The sequence below is a fragment of the Antechinus flavipes genome, chromosome 1 (genome assembly GCF_016432865.1).
Source record: "Antechinus flavipes isolate AdamAnt ecotype Samford, QLD, Australia chromosome 1, AdamAnt_v2, whole genome shotgun sequence".
NCBI classification, from domain to species: Eukaryota; Metazoa; Chordata; class Mammalia; order Dasyuromorphia; family Dasyuridae; genus Antechinus; species Antechinus flavipes.
The window spans coordinates 335,945,379-335,951,378 of record NC_067398.1 but is presented as its reverse complement, the minus strand read 5'-3'; positions in this window follow the sequence as shown (position 1 = coordinate 335,951,378).

Sequence of the window (6,000 nt, the reverse complement as noted above, 5' to 3'; positions counted from 1 at the left end):
GGGGCGGGCGGGCGGAACCCACGGTCCAGGAAGCAGGGAGTTTCTCATTCTTCAGCCAATAAGCCTCCAGTCCCCGCTCGGCTTGGCAGGCCGGGGCTATCCAGGGCTGAACTCTTAGTCTTCATCCCTTCATCAAACCCCAACTTCCCTCACTGATTCCCGCTATCCCCTTCCCCAAGCCTCTATTGACCTCAGTTAAGGCCCTTCATTAAGCCTCCTCATTTATCACGGTATCCCCAATCCTCCTGGCTGAGCCCCTTAACCTTGACTGATTTCCCTCCCCTCTCACGGCCCCACCCTTTCACCCCCATATATTCAGTCCTTATTCAATTACATTCCCTTTCATTTAAACCCCATATCCTTCACTGAGCCCCACTCTCTTTTGCCAAACCTCTACCGATCCCAGCTAAGATCCTAACCTCTTCCCCATCATTGCCCCCACTCCTGAACGAGCCCTCATCCTCTTCACTAAACCCCAAACTTGACTGATTCCGACTCCCCCACCCCAGTCATTTAACCTTTATTCAATTGCGTTCCCTTTCACTTAAACCCCTTTTCCTTCACGAGCCCCGCTATCTCCTTCTCCAAATCTCTATTGACCCCAGCTAAGGCCTTAGCCGGTCATTTAGCTTCCTCCCTTATCACGTTGTCCCCAATCCTCTTGACTGAGCCTTTCTCCCCTTCACTAAGTCACCCTTGACTGATTCCTGCCCCTCCATCATTCAGTTGCCATCACTTTCACTTAACCTCCAAAATTCTCAGCCCATTTAGGGGTGGTTTTCTTGGCAAAGATGCTGGGATAGTTTGCTCATTTTACAGGCTGTGCAACCAGGTAATTTCTAGAGGCGAGATTCAAACTTAGGAAGATGCGTCTCTTCCAGACTTTAGGCCAAGCTAGTTATCCACTGAACCCTCTAGCCATTCTAAATTCTTCACTGAGCCCTCATTTACTGCATACGCTTTGTATTTCCTACCCTGAGCCCTTTATCTCTTTCATTTGAGCCTGCATTTTCTTACTAAGCAACCAAGCCCTGTCATAATCATTGAGTTTCCATCTCCTTTCCCATGGAGAATCTATTTTCATTGAGCCCCAATCCCTCTCTGAACTTCCCATTTCCAGGGAACTTCACTTTCTGCTGATTCAGTCCTTGTTCCTGTCACTAAGGCATTTCCATCCCCCTCATTGAGCGTTTACCTTCTTCACTGAGCCCTCATTCCTCCACACTCCTCAGTACCTGTCCCTAGCTCAGGGTACATCTTCTGCAAAGCCCTATCTGACTAACCTCTGTGAATCCAGCTGGGAAGTGAATTGTCACAGAAAAATATCTTGGTACAGGGGCACCCTTGTGTAACTCCTACAGGCCACTCGTGTGCTGTCTAAGCCTGGAGTCAAGTGCAAACTCAGAACTTCACCAAGAGACAGAGTGGCTGTACAAAGACTGAATGATCTTCCAAGAGTGACTTCATGGGAGAGAGGACTGGAAACTTGGAATTCTCTGAAAATGGGTTGGGGACACTGGTCCCTTTTCTTCAGCTGTCACAAGAGGGCAACCTTGGTCTGCTCTCTGAGTTGTAACAGGTGAGTCCCTAGTGGGGAGGGAGGGGGCAGAAAAAAGAGAAGGGAAGTTCTATTAATGGATGTATTCTCTAACCCAGATATCCCAATGGATCTTTTCCTGATTAGGAATTCCTTAGAATATTCCTTCAGAATAGCAACCAGACTCTCCTAGGCTTCATCTGAAGATTTTGAGAGGGAGTGGGGATTATAAATTTTAAGACTCTGAAAGAGTTATCTATTTCAGAGATGGAAACCCAGCTAGGGCAAAGAAGGACTAGAGCTGGAAGGTGCCCCCTTCTCTAAAACATTCCCCCTTGGTATATCAAACCTCACCCTCCATTTTCCACTCCTCTCCCCAATATTCTGAAACCACTATCACTCATAGAGCAGCTACCACTGACAGACAGGTAAAGCATAGAACTCTGGGAACAGCAGCAGCCTTCCCATTCCACTAGCCCTACTTCTAGGGCTAAAGTCCAAAAAGGCTAGTCCCCAAAGTCCAAGAAAACCACCTTGAGGGCAACTTCCTTGGTCTGTGCCATTCCTTCTCCTTCCTTCCTCCTCTCACCACTCTTTTACACTGCCACTACAGTAATTCAGGTTTTAATCAGTCCTTAACTAGGCTAGGACAATAGCTTTCTAAATGGTTTCTGGGCCTCCAGTGAAGACATCTTGTATGTCTTGTTGCCTGTGTAATCTTCCAAGATGTTTTTCTTTTTTTTCTTTTTTATTAAATGTCAATAGTGTTTTATTTTTCCAATTATATGTAAAGTTAGTTGTCAACATTTTGAATCGTGAATTTTTTCCTCTCTACCTCCCTTCCTTCCCACCTCCCCAAGACAGCAAGAAATCTGGTATGGGTCATACAGGAACAATTATTTTAAGCACATTTCCATATTAATCATGTTGTATAAGGAAAAATCAGAACAAAGGAGGAAAACCATGGGAAAAAAACAAACAACAAAAAAAGGTCAAAATGGTAAACTTCAATCTGCTTTCAGTCTCCATAGTTTTCTCTCTGGATAAAGTTGACATTTCCAATGCCAAATTTATTTGAATTGTCCTTAGATCATTGTAGTGCTGTACCCTAAGTGATCATCACACAGGCTGTATGTATGTTCTCCTAGTTCTGCTCACTTCACTCAACATCCATTCATAGAAGTTTTTCCAGGATTTTCTGAACTCAGCCTGCTCATCATTTCTTATAGAACAACAATATTCCTTAACATTCATATATCATAACTTATTCAGCCATTCCCCAACTGATGGGCCTCCTCTCAATTTCCAATTCTTTGCCATCACAAAAAGGGCTGCCACAAACATTTTTGCACCTGTGGCTCCTTTTCCCTCTTTCATGATCTCTTTGGAATACAGATCCACTGGTGGCACGATTGGATTAAAGAGTATGCCCAGTTTATATTCCTTTGGATATAATTTCATATTGCTCTCCAGAAAGCTTGGATCATTTCACAATTCCACCAACAATGATTCCCTATTACCCACAGGATAGACTACATATTGCTTATCCTGGCATTCAAAGCTTTCTGGATCCTGATGGCTCTTATCTTCCCAGTCTTCTCACTCACTACCCCTTTTATATATAATTTATGTTTTTATATCTCCGTTTCAGTCAGACTAGAAGATACTGCCCATAGAACTCTCTACAGAACCTTTTCTTCCCAGTGCCTGCTTCTCTATCCTAGAATATATAGACATCCTAACCATTCTACAGAACCTAGTTAGTTCTACCATGGAGTCTGCTTTGATCCCCTAGTTATCCAGAAGTAATGTTGGGATACAGTCAAAAGAATACTGGGCCCAGAATCAAACAATGGATTTGAATACTGGCTTTAACAGTATGACCATAGGAAAATCACTTAGTGATTCTGAGCCTTAGTTTCTTCATCTGAAAAATGGATATAAAAATACTGTAAAAACGCATATAGTAGAAAGAATACTGATTTGGATTTAGAGGATCTGGGTTCAAATTCTGCATCTTGTGGCTTACCCTCTGTGTGTGATCTTCTGCAGAGCACCTCATTTTTAGAGATATTTCTATAAAATCAATAAATTGGTCTAAGCTTCCTTCTATAGTCTATAAACCAAGTGTTTGATGGATGAAAAGATGCCATCCTTCTTTGCTTCTCCCCATTCTGACTCTCATCTCTATAATTACGGAAGTCCCTGAAAATTATTCCACACAATAATCCTAGTTGCAGGTAAAGAGGTAGGAGTAACATAGCTGGAGACTGTGTAATGTGCAGTCAGGCCACTATGTGAGGCAGTGGTTGAGGCACTGGAGTCAGGAAGAGCTGAGTTCAAATCCAGATTCAAACATTTATAATATATATAATAATATAATATATACATAATAACATATACACATAAGTATTATTATGTCACTTACCCTTTGTTTGCTTCAATTTCCTAGGCTGTAAAAAGAGAATAATAATAATACATACCTTTCCCAGGGTTGTGAGTATCAAATGAGATAATATTTGATTATTGGCACATAGTACTATATAAATGCTGGTTATTATTATTAGTCGTAAAAATGTTGCATTTGAAATCAAGGACAAAAACTTCAATTCAGGAGCTGATACATCTATGTGACTGTGGGAAAGTCACGTGAACTCATCTCAGTTTTCCTTGTTAACAATAAGAAGTTGGATTAGTCTGCTTCAAAGAGCCTCCCAGCTGTAAATCGATGGTCTGATGTTCATAATTCCTAGAAAAGAAGAAGCAGGTAGCTAAAGTATCTGTTAAATTGTTGCAGTGGAAATTCTGGGTGATGCATGGAATTGGACTAAGAAAGGCAATTAATAGGTGATACTCTCTGGTTCTATGGAACATGGGAGTCCCTCCCTTCTCCTCATCGGCAAGCATTTATTCAGGACTTACAATATACCCGGCACTGCTAGGTGCTAGAGATACAAATGCCAAAGTGAGATAGTCCCTGTCCTCAAGGATATTCTATTAGAGGAACAGAACATGACCAAGATGAGTAAATAAATGATTTGTCACTGGAGTCAGGCTTTTCTTTTCGGGTGTGGGATGAGCAGACTTCCTGAGTTTGGGTTCACTGGGTTTGTTGTTTGGGGAAGGAAGTGTCTGGAACTGGGAAAACCCAGACCTCCTCCCTGAAGATCCCTTCTCTGTGCCCCACTAAGTTAACCACCATCCAACAGAGTCCAGTTCTATTCACTCATCTGGTCTTTGATGAGAGAAGTGGAAAGAATACTAATAGGATTAACTCAGATTTCCTATAGTCTTACAAGGCTGATCAAGTGCTTTCCCTAGTATAATCTTATAAGATCAGTATTGTCAGCATTTATTCACTTATCTCTCTCTCTCTCTCTCTGTCTGTCTCTCTCTCTCTTTCTCTCTTCTTTTCTCCTCTCTCTCCCACTCTCTCTCTCTCCTCTCTCATTCTCTCTGTCTCTCTTTCTCTGTCTCTGTCTCTCTCTCTCTATTTATATCTGTCTGTCTGTATCTAAATATAATCTTTCTTTTTTACTGAGGCAATTGGGGTTAAGTGACTTGCCCAGGGTCACATAGCTTGGAAGTATTAAGTGTCTGAGGTCAAATTTGAACTCAGATCTTCCTGACTTCAGGGCTGGTGCTCTACTGACTGCATCATCTAGCTGCTCCATCTTTTTTTAAAAATCTTTTTATTTTCAAAACATATGCATAAGATAGTTTTCAACATTCATCCTTGCAAAATCTTGTGTTCCAAAATTTTTTCTCCCTCCCTTTCCCCACCCTGTCCCCACTCTGCAAGTAATTGAATATTAAACATGTGCTATTCTTCTATACATATTTCCACATAACTCTTTCTGTCTGTATCTACCTATTTATCTACCGCTCTCCTGATGTCTGTCTATCTTTATCTATCTCCATCTTTGTCTGTCTGTTTGTATCTATCTCTGCCTGTCTCTATGTACCGATCTGTCCATCCATCTATCTATCTCTTCCTTTGTTCATTTCTTTAGGATGGGATCTGTGTTCTTACTGACCTAGAGAGCCCCTGGTAAGGAACCCCACCCCTGCTGAGCCAGGAGCACCTCCTTTGACATCTGTGCTCTGTAAAAGCTGGCTGTCTGAGACCAAGGAAAGGTTGCATGCTCAGAATCATGCAGTCAGGAGGCATCAGAGGCAGACTTGACGTCATGTTTTCATGATTCAGAGGCCAGTTCTTTCTCTTGTTTCTACATGATATTGCTTTTCTCTGACATATTCTCATTTTACAGAGGAGGTGACAGGGGTTGAGAGGGGAGCTGACTGGACCGAGGGGATGCATAAATAATAAATCAGGACTTGAATCCAGATCCTCCAGAGTGCTTTGGCTCTTGCCATCAGACCATGGTGCTACATGATGGGGAAAGACCACCGGCCTGACTGGCCTCCAGGCTGGAGTCTTGGGTTTTAGCTCCGCTTTGTCG